The sequence below is a fragment of the Falco peregrinus genome, chromosome 5 (genome assembly GCF_023634155.1).
Source record: "Falco peregrinus isolate bFalPer1 chromosome 5, bFalPer1.pri, whole genome shotgun sequence".
Classification (NCBI taxonomy): domain Eukaryota; kingdom Metazoa; phylum Chordata; class Aves; order Falconiformes; family Falconidae; genus Falco; species Falco peregrinus.
Window position 1 is genome coordinate 69,685,624 of NC_073725.1, and position 16,039 is coordinate 69,701,662.

Consider the following 16,039-nt stretch of genomic DNA (forward strand, 5'->3'; position numbering starts at 1 on the left):
CTGACTGCAGGCCTCCTGGCTCCTTTCTGCTTCTCGCCTCCAGCAGCTCCCGCTGCCCTTGGCCACCATTGCCCAGCATCCCCCAGCAGCAAGCGAGGGGGGCCGGAGCCCTGCCAGCTGCCTGCTTTCACTGTGCGCTCCCTGTGCACAGCACTCGGCCAGGAGATAGCCATGCACGGCCAGGAGATAGCCATGCACAGGCAGGAGATAGCCATGCACGGCCAGGAGATACCATGCACGGCCAGGAGATAGCCATGCACAGGCAGGAGATAGCCATGCACGGCCAGGAGATACCATGCACGGCCAGGAGATAGCCATGCACAGCCACAGCTTGTACCAGCCCTGGCTCCAAGCCTGGCCCCGGGCAGTGGTCAGATGCTGGAGGGGTGGGAGTGGGGCCAGCAGGAGTCACAGGCACAAGAAGGAATAAGGAGCAAGCCGTGGAGGTGATGCATGTGGCTAACTGCTCCTCTCCAAAGGATTTCTTTCCGTCTTCCAAAGCTTGGTGCCTGGCTTCACTCTGCAGCTGGGGGTTTGCAGATGCTGTCGTTCAACCTAAGCAGGCAGAGGCTGGTTCCTGAGCCACCTGTGCTCCCCCCTACCACTCCAGCTTCACTCCAGGTCCACAGCGTGAAGGTATGGTGAGCACCCTGTAAAGGTAATACTCAGGTTGCTGCTGGATTTTGCGTAAAAACTTTATTATTCCCAAATGGGGGCAGTACTCCTGACCCAGGGAAGCCTTAAAGGTGCTAAGGGACTTGCAAATACTCTTTCTTATTTCTTGTTTTCAAAGATTTTGTTCCATTTCTCATCATCACAGGAATAGGTGATGAGGGTATGGGATATCTCTGATAGAATTCATTCTTACAAAGTTTACACAAATCCAGGTTTTGTGAGCTGAAGCTCGCACACTTCTGACCTTTGAGAAGCAGCTTTGCTTTTTGGGCTTCATGTAAATAAAGGCAGGACACCAACTGTCACTTCTGTCTAGCCTTTCAATTTTCTAACACAGCTATGCAGGCTACACATTTTAACCAGAACTTAAGAATTAACTTTTGTGCTAGATGCCTGGAAATGTTGGTTAGACTGAGCAAGCATCACTTCCTTAAATTTCAGTCTCTCTTCTGACTCCATATTTTAAATTAGCTGACCTGGAAAGCGCTAACAGACCTCACCCATCAACCCTTTTTGTAAGGCAGTGTTTTAAACGTGGATGAAACTTACGCATCTAAAAAACCTGTCCGAGGGGAAGCATATCATGGAATTGAAGCCTTATTAAATAACCTTGTTACTGAGTAGCTAAGTCAAATCCTTCAAAGCGTGCTTCTTGCCTGTGCCTCCCTCCCCTCCTCGTCAGCACTAAGAGCATGTTACTGCTGCAAGGTGGACATTCAGCCCCTTGGACAACTGTGGAGCCGCTTGCTCTGTGTTTCCTTGTGCCTCCCATGAACAGCAGCAGCGGGGTGCAATGAGACACTCCATGTTTTAGGAGTGTTAGGGCGGAAAGTCTGAATAATGTTTATTTCTTTATTTGCTGCTTAAATCCAAAGGTTTCTGTATTATTTCATTGCATAGCATTGCAAGGGAACTAGAAATAGTACATTCAAAGTGTGAAGCATAGTTTCCAGGATTTACAGCTGTGTAATTCCCTTGGGATTTATTCCCATTGGTTAGCGCTGGGTGCATGCTGGTGACCTGAGTGACATTGTAGCATGAGGCTTTCTGCCCAGACACTTGCAGGCTTTTCTCACCTCCTAACAAGGGATTAAACAAGCCTACAGCAAGCACAGCTGCAAATTCAGAAGGTAAGAGTGTGTGGGTGGGTGGGAATGCATCGAGAAAAGGGAAAAATGTGCACAAATAAAGCAGAGAGAGAGAGAAATGGGGGCTGGCGGCACATGAAAGCTGTCAGATCGTCAGGCAGTCAGGATTCCTTCAGCGTTGAATGGCTAGCATTTATCAGTATTACTTTATCATTTATGGTTTGATAGTCTTTAAGTAAGAAGGGACTGTAGGCTGCAAGTTGTTTAACCAATTTTATGCAAGTGAGCAGGTTTTGAGTTAAACTGGGGTGAGGAGAGGTTGTCTGGAGCTGATCACTTAGCAGAGGTGCAAGGAGTGAAAGTATCAGAGGAACTGGGTTCTTGTGCTCAGCTTGGCCAGCGCGGGAGGAGTGGTCAGCTCTGCCGGCATCTCTGTTCCGGATACTCACCCTTCGTGTCACTCTGTGTTGACTGTCAGCTGTGCTAAAAAAAATATGTTGTGAAGCAAAGTATGCAGGACGCTGTTCCAGAGCTACTTCGTATCACGGTGCTAAAAGAGGGCTGAGCAGATAGTGCAGGTATCCTGGCAAATGTGACACCACTCACAGCAGCAACGTGGAGCAGCAGCCTGGCGAGCAGATAAACACACCGCTGGCAAGGTTTGCTTCCCGAACGCTTCAGCATGGTCTGCTGCAACGAAGAGGAGTGGAATTTTCCAGCTGGTTAGTCCAACTGCATGTGCCACGCTCCCGGCTCCCCGCCGTGGCTGCTTGCGGATGCCCGTTTAGCTGCAGGCTATGAACTGTGAGATTTCTCAGGGGCTTCTCCTGGGTCAGGAACAATCACTGGAAAAGTAGATCAGAGAGCTCACAGAGGAGGTGGCCTGATAAGCTGGGAACGTGCCTTCCCTTTGGCTCAGTTTCTGTAATGAGCTGTGAGACAGTTTGCGTTGCTGCTGTTGACAGCGCGCAGCCAGCACCACTCCAGGCTTCTCTGTGCAAGGACCTGGGCCCTGCCTCAGCTCAGCCCCACACCCACAGGCGTCGGGGGCTGCCCTTTCGCCCATCTGCTCTGCGATCCATGACAGGGGATGGGGAGAAATCCCTGCCTGGGGACTCAGCAAGGATGGTGTTAGAGGGAGAAGGGGTCCCTTGCACAGCTATGCTGCGTGCTGGCAGGGGAGCGCCAGCTCAGAGCACCCTCCACGCTTACAGAGACCCCCGGAATCACAGCCCCCTGCTGTGTGTGCACGCTGCCTGCATGTGCCAGGGAGACCCAGGCACCAAATCTGGGCAGTCCCGGTGGGTGAAGGGTGCCCAGCAGACCCTACTGCTGCACCGAATGGAGCAGAACTGTCCCTGAGACACCAGCTCTGACAGCTGTTAAGGGGAGGGGGAGGCCGTACCTTCCCCAAAACGCTTCAAAGTGATCGAAGATGTAGCAGGAGGCAGAAAGCTTATGAAGCTCGATCGAGTCAACTGTTAATGTGAAAGCTGGTTTATTGACTTATGACTGCATTAATGTATCTACACCTATAAAAGAGTGATCTGGCAAAGATTGTGCTGAATGGATACGATCCGAAGACAGGCAGATAGCTAAACATGACTGATATAAGACACGATTCCCTGACTACAAAGGCAGATAGGCGAGGAGATGCATTTAATACCACCTGCAGTCCTTCAGATGAGATTCTGTACCTTTCTGATACAGCTTCCAGGAGATGCTCCACAGTGGGGAAGATGGGAAGATTCCTGCTGTATCCAGGAATCTTTGAATTTTCCACGTGGGGGTCTTATGGCAAGGCTCTACCCTAAGGCAAACAGATGTTTTGTCAAAATTAGGAGCCTAAGAAATATGTCAGAAGGGTCATTAAAAGAGTGAAATAAATGTCTCAAGAAAAGAGAGGCAGATCATGCTTCTCCTAGAGAGAACTTGAGAGAATGAAAAACAAAGTCCATCAGGAGTGGCTGAAAGCAGCTGCTTTTAGGGGATTTTGTAATTCAGTGAAGGAAAGCCAAGAGTGCAGATTTCCTCTAGCGCTTTCCTTTCCCTGAAGTCCTGTAGTTTTGGATTCTCCTTCCAGAAAGCCATTGAATAACTGGATAGACTCCTAATGGAAAGCAAATTGCAAAGTCAGACCCTGGAAGCCAACACACCACCTCAGTCTGTAGCCTAAGACCTCACTTGGGAAGAGAAGAGGAGGAAGCACATGAATTTATGCCGAGGGAAGCGATGATTTGAGGGGGCATCTAGAAAAAACCTGGAGGTGCTGCTGTCCCAGTGACTGCTGCAGGATCATCCACCTTGATTAAGCTTTTCAGATGCCAGTTCTCATTTGCGTTTTGGCCTCTCAGGCTGTGTCTGCAGGTGCTGTATGCATGAGTGTTTGCATATCCGCACCGACTAAGCTACAGCTTTTTGGTTTGTCCATGTCAGTATTGCCACTAACACCAGTAAGTCCAGTTCAGCTCCTCTGCAGCAGCAGCTGACTGCCTCTTCCTCACGCACAATTTCTAGGGTCAGGTAGACCCAGGCTTACATAATTTGCCTGGAATTGTGGTGAATTCATCACACCAGAAAAGAGTGATGGAGGTTCAGAAATTTTTCTAAATAGTATATTCTACTTAAAAGAAAATTAATTAACACAGGGCTATTCCTGTCCTGAAAAAGGAGGTCAGACTAGCATCAGAATTGGTCCCTTTTGTCCTTGTAATACATTTACACATATACAGCGTTGGGAGCTGTTGGGGAAGAGCACAATGCCGATGGTAATATCATGCAGAGAACGCCAAAGAAAATGGGCCGAGTTAAATTTGGACAAATATATCATCAGAGCAGCAGAAGTAAATCATTTCCATCCTGTTTTCCCAGCTCAGAGAAGGCAGACTTAGCCCACAGTAGTATCAGACTGAGCTACTTGAAACAACAGCATGTTTTTTTGACTTTCTCCAGTTTGTACAACTCACTAGTACAGGGTGCCCAAAAGAAAGTCTCATGTTGTTTTTGGAAAGCCACACGAGCCATTCCTGTGAAGTAATTAATTGCCAGCTCAGACATTTCATTTTCTGCAGAGCCAAGGAGAAAATGAGGGCCGTTTTGAACAACAGAAGCTTCAGGAGCTCACAACGGTTTGTCTCACTCATCACTTGAAACTACCCAGTCAAAAATCTGGGGTAATAATTTTTGTCATCAGATATACTGGTTTTTAACTATCTCTTTCTTTGCTCCGTTGTCGCATCAGAAATTCTAACCAGTATGTCCGGGCAGGTGCTGTCAGTGAGAACTGCACCGCGGGCTCTTTCTCTTTTAGCTCTCCTGGCCCTGTTCTCCTTGGCCTTTGCTCTCCCTCGAGGCTGATGCACCATAGCAGCCCAGCTGCAGGGGGACACTGCAACAGAAATATCATGAGAGGCACCCACATGAAGAAATATTACAGCTCAGGTAGGAGCAGATTTACATCAGTTTGATCCAAACCAAAACATTTCCTCACATTTCTGAATTTCCCTGAACTTCATTTGTTGCAAGAGTTGAAATTTTGACTTTTTGTTCCAAAATAGGGCAAAAATAAATGTTGAAACATTGGCATTTCCCATAGGAAGGAAATTCCATTATTTGAGCAGCTCTGTGAAACACGAAGGAGATTCATTTGCAGAAACTCTGCTAACTTGGAATGAAGGTCGCAGCTGCATAATTGGACTCTGCTCCCTGGGCCAAACCGGCAGTGCAGGATACAAAATTAATCCCAACCCCCAAATTAAGGTTACTGTAACAAGGAGAACAAGACTACAGAATTGCAAAATCCAGGGAAGGAAGGGTTGACGAATTGCTTAACATACCAGAAAATCACATCTTTCCCCATGACAATTGGCAACTGGGAATACCCCAGAGGCTTTCTGCACTCCAGCAGAAAACAACCCTGTTCCTATGACACATGGAGGCGAGGATGGTTCACAGACATCCCCCAGCCACCCGCTTGTTCAGGTGACAGGGCTGTAGAGAAATTCTAGAGGAATGAAGGCAGGTTAATTAACATCGATAATGTACAACTGTGGGCTGGCTTCAGGGGTGGAGGGTTGGTTGATGTGGATAATGCACAGCTGTGGCTGGTTCCTGCTGAGTAGTTAAATAGCTCTGAGGACTGTATGGAGAGGAGTTCTGGATGGAGAGAGATCTGGAAGTAGAGTGAGCAGAGCGAGCGTGCCCTGGATGTAGGAGAGGCCCTGGGAGAAGCAGGGGGCTGGGATGAGGAGAGGCCGGCTGGCAGGGGAGCCGGGAGAAGGAAGAATCCAGGCGCAGCAGAGGCGAGAAGCAGGGTGGGCTGGCCTGAAGGGGATGGAGAAACAGCGCGGGCAGGAGATGAACCTTTGAAACCTCGTGGGGGCTGGTGGCTGTGCTGGGGCAAGGCGTGGGATCTGCTTGTTGGAGTTAACCTGGGATGGGGGGGAAAAGCCTTGTTGCACCTGGCCATAACTCTGTGCTAACAGAGATTCATGTGTGGGCTTTTTCCTTATTGTTATGTTATGAATCAACACTTAGCCTATCTTTAAAGTGTTCTGCTTTTTAAAGACCTGATAATTGATATCTGTTTTCTTAAAGAAAAAGATGATAAAGAAGTAGGTGTTCTACTGGACCTGCAAACCCCTTCTTTGGACACGCAAGCCCTCTGTAGAAATCAGTCTCAGGAGTCCTTTGCCAAGAACTTCACTTGTTTAGGACCAAGATCTTTCCAAGCTCAGCAGATACAGACTGAGGGCATGTTTAAAGAGGGAATGGGTGCAAAACAAACTGCCCTGTCCCTATGTAACATTTTTTAGTCTACTTGTGAGACTAGCATAAATAATTCTGAAAGGTGCTTTGTGGAGAAAGTTGCCAGGAGCTGACTTGAGAAAGCTATTCCAGGCTGTTTCCCAACAAGCCCTTACTTCATCTTCAAACATCTGTGCAAGGATAGCATCAGAGGATCCTTGATAAGGTGACTAAGTGACACGAGGTGCAGTTGTCATGCCTTATTGCCTCTCGCAAGGGTGGCATCGTGAGTTCCCTTTGCTGTTGATAAGTCGCAGTATCACGTGGCCTCTGTGCGATGTGGATGATCAAAGGTGCCTGGCAATTGTGGAGAGGGGGGAGGCTTTGGGGAGTTAGTTCACCATGGGGGCTGTGCCCCAGGGATTGCTCCACCCTGGAAAGACTCTGCCTGGACATCAGGCACCTCCATCCTGAGGGATCAGAGCTCTTCACCTCCATAGCTTCAGACTGCTGCTCTGTGTCCTATTTAATAACTCAAAGGTGTCTGGAAACTGCCACAGGTGTAAGTCAAAATGAAACATGGGAGAAGCTGCTGAAGGAGAAAGTTTAAAGTGTTCATCACTGTCAGTTTATGGCTAAAAAAGGCCTAGGGGTGTGTTAACCTGGGGATTGGAAAACTGGGTAGGAATTAGCACAGATCCTAGCAGCCAAGCTGAACTTCAGGCAGAGTAAGTGGGCAAGGACAATTATTCACTGTTAGCCAACCATTTCTCCCCAGGGTAGGTTCAGGGAGAAGCGCACAGGGCTGTGGGGTGGCAGCTCTGCCCCTCTCCGGGTAGCACCAGGCGAAGAGTGCTCCTTGTTGCAGGTCACCGAGCATCCAGTAGACCGCTGGCAGGCTACCCTGCTGTAAGAAAAGCTGCTGGTTAAACCACTGAGAGAAGCAGGGGCACGAGGAATAACAGATGTCCTTTTGCTGCGGCTCCCCTGCCAGCAGCCGATGTTGTGGACCCAGCAGAGGAGATCAGCTGTGTACAGGGCCGCACTGCAATGATCCACCTCTTTTTACTCCTCTGGCTGGACTGGCTCTCAGCCACACTTCTGCAGGAGTGTTTTGGGTGCATGGTGCAGGCAGAGGGCTGGAGCCTATTCCCCGTAACCACAGACATTCATTTTGGAATAAAATTATCTATTTGTGTAGCCCATTCCAATAGGCAATTTGCTGGAAAGATGACTGCGACTTTGCAGGGTACAGGGCTTGGGTTTCCAGGCGCCAGCTGACACGTGTGACCCAAGACCTCACAGGACTTGTGCAGCCCTCCTCAGGAAGGTTAGTGCCATTTCCTCCACTTACATGTGGGCAACCAAGCTGTGTGAAGATCGAGCAACGTGTTGGGTGCAGACAGTGTGTCCTTGTCCCCTGATGCAGCAATGGCCCGTGCCCATGCTGATCTGGCAGATGGAGCAAGTTAAAACAAGGGGTGATGACAGAGATAGTCAAGACCCTGGGCTCCAAACGGCCCATCCAGCAAAGTCCCATCTAATCACTGTCCTGGACTCAATGACCTTTAAGATCATTTTTCTTTTTCCACCTAAATGACTCTTTGATTCTATGATTACTGTTGGCAAAAAGCCCTTTGGTGTTGGGAGCTGCTCTCCGTAACCTGGGCTGAAGAGGTTTGGCTCTCCTTTTCCTACAGAGTCTGATAGGGACACAGGGCTCGGAGGGGGAGGAGGGGAGGGATTGCAGTTCCAGAACTCTCCATCAGATGAGCCTGACACTTTGGCTTTGACCTACCCCTTGCTGGATGAATTCAAACTCCACGGCAAGTTCTAGCGGCAGGCACAATGCATCGCTGTTTGTGTGCTAAAGTGGGAGTATGCAGCAAAGTCCCTGCACCAGTGCCACCTGAATTAAGGAGAAGGCTAATGTCAGGAAACAACTGACATGTCCCCTGTAAGTCATATACCTGGTAGAAATAGAAACAGAGGTGCTGGTCTAACCTTGGTGCTGGACCTTGGGTTTTAGACATAATTTTTCACTCTGCCCAGTTCAGAGGCCAGCACGGGCTGTGTGGTGCTCACACCTGCAATCTGACTTGTGGTTTTGGCACAGTGCATTAATGGAAATCTTGAAATGTGGGACTTCTATCAAAGAAACTGTGGCAGGAATCGATACCTAAGAGATCAGCGAGTAAGAACAGTGGAATTTTCTCCTGCTTCCTTGAAAGCAGAGCCTGGCTCCCTGATGGACCATATTGCTGATTTATTTTCTTTGCACACTCAGTGAATTGATTCCTCCTTGTGACTTGCCTAATACACCAACAGGACATCACAGCGATTCGGCCGGGGCACAGACACATGTCCGTCCCCACAGGCTGCTCTGGACACAGGGGTGTGTCTGGATCTCTGCGGTCCTGCTTAGACTGGACCGGCGAAGGACCGGCCCGTTCAGGGTATCCAGCTGTTGCTGCTGGATGGATTTCTGCAGGCAGTCACCCTCGTGGAAGGAATAGACTAAGGGGCAGGAGTGGGATGGGGATGAGATCTGGTTCTCATTTGACAGCTTGCCCTGCTCTCTGTTCCTGATAATGCTCTTTGCAGCTTGTGTGAGGAGGCAGAAGAAAGTGCAAAAACACAGGTAGTGTTAAATCCAGTGTGGGCTATACGCAACATCGTGGTGACAGGTGCTTTCTGTCCTCTGGTCTCCTGCAATCATAGAAGATTTTTTCAGTCTCCTCCTACATGCCACTCCCCCAGCCCCTACTGCTATGTATCCTGAGCATATTACTGTCTTCCTTTCCTCTCTCAGGAGGTACTGCTCAGAGCTCTCTGCTAACGCTGTACCTTTCTAAGGAGAAAATCCTGCATCCTGCCTTTGACTTTAAAGAATTAAAGAACGAAACAACTCAGAATAATCCCCCAAGACGAAAAAGACGTGCTGCCCTTCCTGCTTGACGACTGGCACTTGTTCCAGGTGAGTGGTTTTGTCAGCAAATCTGAATGCATGAATAAGAGCAGTGCCAGGTCTAGGGGCTGAAGCAGGACAGGAGGATGGCAGGAGATTTCCTTGGGCATATGCATGAGAGAGCAGCAGGGACAGCTCTCACCCTGCTTCAGGACAGGGGACTGCCCAGCAGGGAGTGCTTTAAAAGTGGGACTGTATGTTCTGGGCTGGGGTGAAATGCCTGGTGGGCAGCTAGAGCAAGCTGAGCTTATCACAGGATCTTAGCATGAGTAGGGAGCAGTGGGGAAAGCAGCGTTTGTCCTCCCAGTACCAGACTTAGGCCCCAAAGCAGCTGATCAGCTGGCGATCACCTTGTCGCTGTAGAGCTTAGCTGGGTCAGTGGCTGAACCCTCGGCAGATCTGATCTCCTCTGGGGTCCATTGTCATGGCAGGAGTTGGCTGGGAGGGAGCTGGCTGCCAGATAGTGAGTGGGAAATGGAGATGCCCTAGCACATCATTGAGCAAAGCCCTGCCAGGGGCTGCTATAGCAACACAAAGATAGCTGAGTTCACCCCAGTTGGGCTTGGCAATGGAAATTTTCAGCACAGGCGCTTTGGCAGTGTTGCTTTCAGCTCACACTTCCCTTCCCAAGGGCAAGCAATGGGCCAGGCTGCGAAAGATCCAACAGTGTGAGGGGTGAGGATGCCTCCAGCCAGGGGCTTTGTAATCCCTCTCTATCCTGGTCGTCGGGACTGAAAAAACCCAGCTGTTGGCACAGTGGCTGGATTCAATGCTCCTGACCACAGGCACTGAGCTGCTGTTGAGGGAAAGTGAGGCAGGAATGCAGAAATCCACTTTGCTGTCCATGCAAAGCACCCATCCAGCTGGTGGTGGAGGGGCTGTAGCTTCCTACCCTGGAGTGCCAATGATCTGCCCAAAAGCAAGTGTAGGACTTGATAGCTGCTAACTGCGATTGTCAGGCCCCAGAGCAGAGTCCTGCGGGAGAAGCATGGCCCTGCCTGCCTTCTCTTGAACAGCCTGGCACATCCCTTCCTTGCAAACACTGAGCCTTCCCTCCCTCCACACAAGGATGGGCTCTGTAACTTCTGCCCACTCACTAGGTGACCCAGCACCAGAAGCTGTCCACCTTGGAAAGGCTAGTACAGCTGTCTCAGCAGCCCCTTGCCTTGCCCCTCCGTACCTGCCTAGCTTGTGCAAACCTCTTTCCAACCCCTCTCCTGCAGAGATTCCTCCCTCTGCTCAGCCTTAGGGCGCTTCCCTTCTGCTACCTGTGGAGACTTCCCTCCTTGAAAACCCTCCTGGTTTTGATGCTGAACATAGTAGCAGGGTTTCCTTGGAGACAAGAGAAACAGTGGGCTCGAAAGTGCTGATTATTTCACAGTTGCTGGCTGGCTTTCAGCAACAACAACAGAAAAAAATTGTGTTAGCAGAGGGAAGAGGGGGCCTGGGGTAGCAGCTGTCGAGGGGGGACGCCTGCCTGACATGCTTTCCCAGTGTCATCCTGTTAGCAGCAAGGCTTGCCCGAGTGCCACGCTCATGCCCATGGCAGCGGTGTGACCGTACACGCTGTCCCAAGCACCGCCGCTCTGGGATTGCGTTGCCACTCTTCCCTCAGTCCCCAGAGGCTGGTAAACCTGGGAGAGGCTTTGCGGTGGGCATTTCTAATTTGGCTGCCTTCTGTCAGTCCCAGGAGTAAACCTGACTAATTAGATTAACCCCTTGTGTGTTCTTCTATGCAGACATTAGCAATAGTGGGACAGTGAGGTAAAGCACCAGCATTTCAGTCATTGCCTCCCATCCATTTGTTCTGAGCAGTGACAACTGGGTTTGTCCCAGGCAAGAGCCTGAAACCCTGGGGACTGGAGCTCTCCTCTGCTGCACTGTCCGCATGGTGCTTTGCCTGCCGTGGGGCTGGTTATGTGATAATCGGCTGACATCTCTTGGGCACATTAACAATCAGAAAGCCATGCTGGCACACAGGGAGCAGGGCATGGACTGACTGCTGGGGCAGGGCAGGGCAGAAGGCAGATAAAGTCTTCACATGAACTTTTCATTTACTTTCTCCAACCCCACACACCGTGGGAAGAGTGCCCTGTAATGCCATATCCTGCCAGTGGCCAGGACCTTCCTTGTCCCAGAGAAGCATCTCACAGCGGATCCACTTGACCGACAGCTCCTCCTCTGCTGAGACACCCCGGGGTCCTCATGATCTGTCCAATAGCCACAAACAGCAGTTGGCCATTTCCATGAAGTAGCAGCATCTTGTTTATCTTGCAGTGTGGTGCAAGAGTGGTGTGCAGGGGTTAGAGGGTGAGAGAAGAGTGGGGAACCAGACCATAGCCCTGTACTAATTATACATATAAATTAGCTCCAGGACACTGTCAGGGACAGGGTGTGTCAGTGCTGTCTGTAAAGCCTTGCCTCACAGCACATCAGCAGCAGATGGGGGGATCACAGCATGGCTGAGGTTGGCAGGGACCTCTGGAGGTCACCCAGTCCAACCCCCCTGCTGAAAGCAGAGTCAACCATGGTGGGTTGCTCAGCACCTTGTCCAGTCACCTTTTGAATATCTCCAAGGATGGAGACCCCACAACCTCTTTGGGCAACCTAGTGTTCGGTCTGCCTTGTAGTTAAAAACCCTTTTCTTACGCTTAAGAAGAATTTCCTGCTACTTCAGTCTGTGTCCACCACCTCTCATCTGGTTATTGGGCAACACTGAGAAGGGTCTGACACTGTCTTCTTTAGACCCTCCCTTCAGGTATACATTGATAAGATCCCCCTGAGCCTTCTCTCCTCCAGGGTGAACGGTCCCAGGTCTTCCAGCCTTACTTCATGAGAGATACTCCAGTCTCTTCATCATCTTTGTAGCCCTTTGTTGGACTCTCTCGAGTGTGCCCATGTCTCTCTTGTACTGAGGAGCCCAGAACTGGGCACAGCACACCAGGCGTGGCCTCACCAGTGCTGAGCAGAGGGGAGGGATCACCTCCCTCGATCTGCTGGCACAAACACAGCTGCATTTCTGGACCCTAGTGCTGGTCCCACCTGGGACCTCCAGAGGGCTCTGGGATCCCAGGGGTGATGTAGTGGATGGAGGCCCTAAGACAAGGCTGTACTGTCATTAGCAGTTTGCAACCTTTAGTTTCATCCAGGCCATGGCAAGTAGTCAAATGCATTTCCTCTTCACCCAGCGCAGCCTAACCCTGACCATTGCATGGACAAAACCAGGCCGAAGATCTGCAGGCTCTCCTCATGCTCAGAAAGCCGGCAGCCCTGTGACCCAAAGGCTGCTGCACGTGACTGGAGTGAGGACGGAGCCGTGCGCAATAGATTTATTTCCATAGGCTTAAATACAGTTTCTGTTCCTGTTGTGAAGGAGTGCTAAGGCATGCAAAGCTCTGTTGGGACAGTGGGTTTCCCCCACTGGTTACCAACAGGACAGTGGAACGGGTTCCCTGTGGGCAGCACAAACTGTCTGTTCTCTCTGGCAGAAACACAGTGCACCAGTGCTGCGCAGAACGGAGCTGCCCTGGCCAGCACCACTGCCCTGACCTCTTGGGAGCTGTTTTCTACTCTTAGCTGCGTAGCTCTGCACATACAGGTGCAGCCCGTCTCCTCCAGCTCCCCCAAACTCCTGCCCCTGGACTCAGCCCTAGGGACGTACAGCGTTGGGCACTGCTCTGCAAACACTCCCCAGTTTCAGACACCATTCCCGAAGGGCTCTCCCAGACACCGTCAAACAGGTAGATGGAGCAGACCAGATCCATGGCCCGTCAAACAGGTAGATGGAGCAGACCAGATCCATGGCCCGTGCATTCCTGTGGAAAGGCTCCCCTTAACCCCTGCTGGCAGTCTGACATGCTGCTCTATACGAACTTGCTTGTGGGCCCTTATGGATGCAAACTGCCTCTACACAGAAGTGCAAAAACTTTTGCCACATGAAAAAGAAACTTAAGAAATACTTTCAACCTACTTCTTGACGCTGCTGTTTGAATAACTGAGTGCAGGAACATTTCAGTGATGGCAGCTTTATAAAATTCAAACATTGGGTTATTTCCTGAAGCTCAGCCTGCACAAAAAACAAAGTAAGAAGAAACTGAAGGCTTTCACAGTTGCTTTCTTAGAATCTGAGTTAAATGCAAAATTCCTTCAGCAGCAACTTAAAATTTGCCCCAACGATTTCATTTTTTTTCTGTTGTCGTGACATAGCAATATTTAAGATGTGCATGTGGATTTCTGACTACTAAAAAAACCCCAGTTTTGAGCATCAAATGTTACAACGTGAAAACTGTATTATTCCCCACAAGCATAATTCATGCCTCTGCACTTTATCACAAGGCAAAGTCTGAAATTATTCTCATCCTAAATCCAAAACACAGCACTATACCAGCTACTAGTCAGAAAATTAACTCTATCCCAACCGAAAGGACACAACCCTACACCTTCAGGGGACAACTCCAAATATCTGGCCTCCAAGAAAGCCTCGTCAGGGCGCAGCGTGGGCTCTTGTAATTCCCAAAGGGACTGGGAGCTGAGCATAAGCCAATGGCCAGCAGGGCAGGGTCTGGCCAGCCAGGATGTAGCCACATGGTGTCGGAGCAAGTCAAACGGGGCAGGGCTGGAGTATGCTCTATATTTGTAGGTCATCATAAGACCATTTTCTTTTCTGTCCCCTAATTTCTTCCATAATAATCCCTAGCACTGTTTTTCTGCCAGCCTGTGCTTTTATGTGATATTTCCAGTATCTTTTGGAGTCACTAGAGTGACTAAAATTTATTCTTCTTCTGTTTATTGCTTTTCACTTATTCACAGAGCAGTTCATCTTCCAGGTCACTTGTGAGCTGATGAACAGCTCAGCCATTTCCACAGTTTCTTATTGGACTTCACAACTGAAATCTCTTTATTAGCAACCTGTCACCACAAGTGATCATAGGGGAATCTTCCCTTTCATCCCATGATATGTCCGTTGCTTTAAAAACCTTTCATACAAAACTTGCAAAACTTTTTTTTTTTAAATCTGGTTGATTTGACACTGAGCTTGTATCCTTACTGATTTGTTTTTTTCTTCAACTAAATGAATTTGAAGATTGCCTTTTACTTCTACTGATTTCCCTAGTTCTCCATTCTTACAAGCTGGCTTTTTCTCTGGGAGAGGGGCATGGATAAGGATGTGGGGACCTGTGTGCCTTTTAAGAGTCTGTAGTGAAACTGTCCATTCAAGATAGTATTTCAAGCAGTTTCTCTGCTGTGTGCAATATTTTACTCTCAGTTTCTAAGTCTGGAGCTGCTCAGTTCCCGTTGTTTCAGGGGATGAGGCTCTCCCCATGTGCCACCAGGCTGCAGCAGAGCAGAGAGCCCAGGGCTGTTTCATCACTGTCCTTACCACCACAGATGGGCAGCCTCGGGTTTGTGCTTAACATTCTCCACCGTGCAAATGTCGGACAAACTTGCAAGAAACCACTCAGTAGGCGTGGACGTATTTGCATCCCCTTGTCACAGATCTGAGAAGAGCTAGGATACCCTTCGGAAAACGAAGCTAGTTTCATGTCATTGCTTACATTCTTTTTATGATAAAGCGGTATTTAAGGACAAGGGTGCACATGGGGGCCAAAAGTGTGCCATTTGTGACAAGGGGGTGCAAATTTGCCCTGATGCTACCACACGTGGCCTCCAGCGAAGCTGTCTCCTGGTGAGTGTGTGATGGCTAACTCTTCTTTCCCTTCAGCCAGGATTTTATGACTCTGTCTTTAAAACATGCTCATGGGAAAGTTCTGCACACTGCATGGTTTCAGCTTTTCTGACATTGGCTGTTTTTAGCAGAGACAAGGCATGAAGAGGAGGAGTGTTCTTCAACGTCCACTAAGAGTTGGAACAGATACATCTCAGTTGATTCAGAGATTTCCTGTTTTCTAGCTCTTTCTAGGTCCTTAAGCACTCTTGCCCTCCTCCCCTCATGCTGGAACTCTTCTCCCTGGGTAGATGGGAAGATAACCACACAAAAATCTGCAGGAATCTGCACAAAAAGAGCAGGACAGAAAAGTGTAGTGCAAAAGTCTTCCTTCCCCATTTTTCACTTTCACCATCTTCTGACTGATGTCCTTAAAATAGCCAAAATTCCACTGTTATGTGAAACCTTATTGCCAGGAACTAGGCATTAGTTTTGCAACACCGAACTTTCTTGCAAAATATCCTGTGCTTCCTGGTCTAGCCTTGAAGTTACCTCCAAAAATGCTCTCTCAAATATCTCAGTGTTTCTGGCAGAGTGGAGCCTGGAGAAGCAGCCGTGAATAGGGGAACCCTCACCGAGAGCAAAGCCACCGTCTTCCTCCCAAGAAGGAAAATCCAAGCCATTGACAGACCATTAATCTGGAAGAGTATTTGGATGACTTACTGCAGAAGTCAGAACTTCCAGCTGATGCAATAGAGAATATTTACACAATTTCAGGCCAGCAATGCAGAGGGAATGCGCTGTGGAGGGGGCCACTGTATTGCAAAATATGCAGATGGAGAAAGGGAGCAAGTCAGCAAGAGGGTGGGGACATCAAGGAGCAAGCTCTGCTGGTGA

The 16,039-nt window shown here is 49.4% G+C and overlaps 1 protein-coding gene across 10 annotated transcripts in view; it reads left to right on the top strand.

Annotated features, from left to right (window-relative positions):
• The first annotated feature begins 331 nt into the window (after window positions 1–331).
• The window catches only part of LOC101922769 (excitatory amino acid transporter 4), a 34,520-nt gene continuing 18,812 nt past the window's right edge, over window positions 332–16,039 (top strand). For 3 of the 10 annotated variants that reach the window (XM_005234992.4, XM_055806018.1, XM_027783216.2), the window contains exons 1-3: window positions 332–636; window positions 9,322–9,486; window positions 15,724–16,035. The gene's annotated coding sequence lies outside the window, so the exon portion shown is untranslated. Of the gene's footprint in view, window positions 659–9,321; window positions 9,487–9,510; window positions 13,218–13,255; window positions 16,036–16,039 lie in introns of those variants that run through there. The other 7 variants (XM_027783218.2, XM_027783219.2, XM_027783217.2 and 4 more) reach the window with 5 other exon arrangements.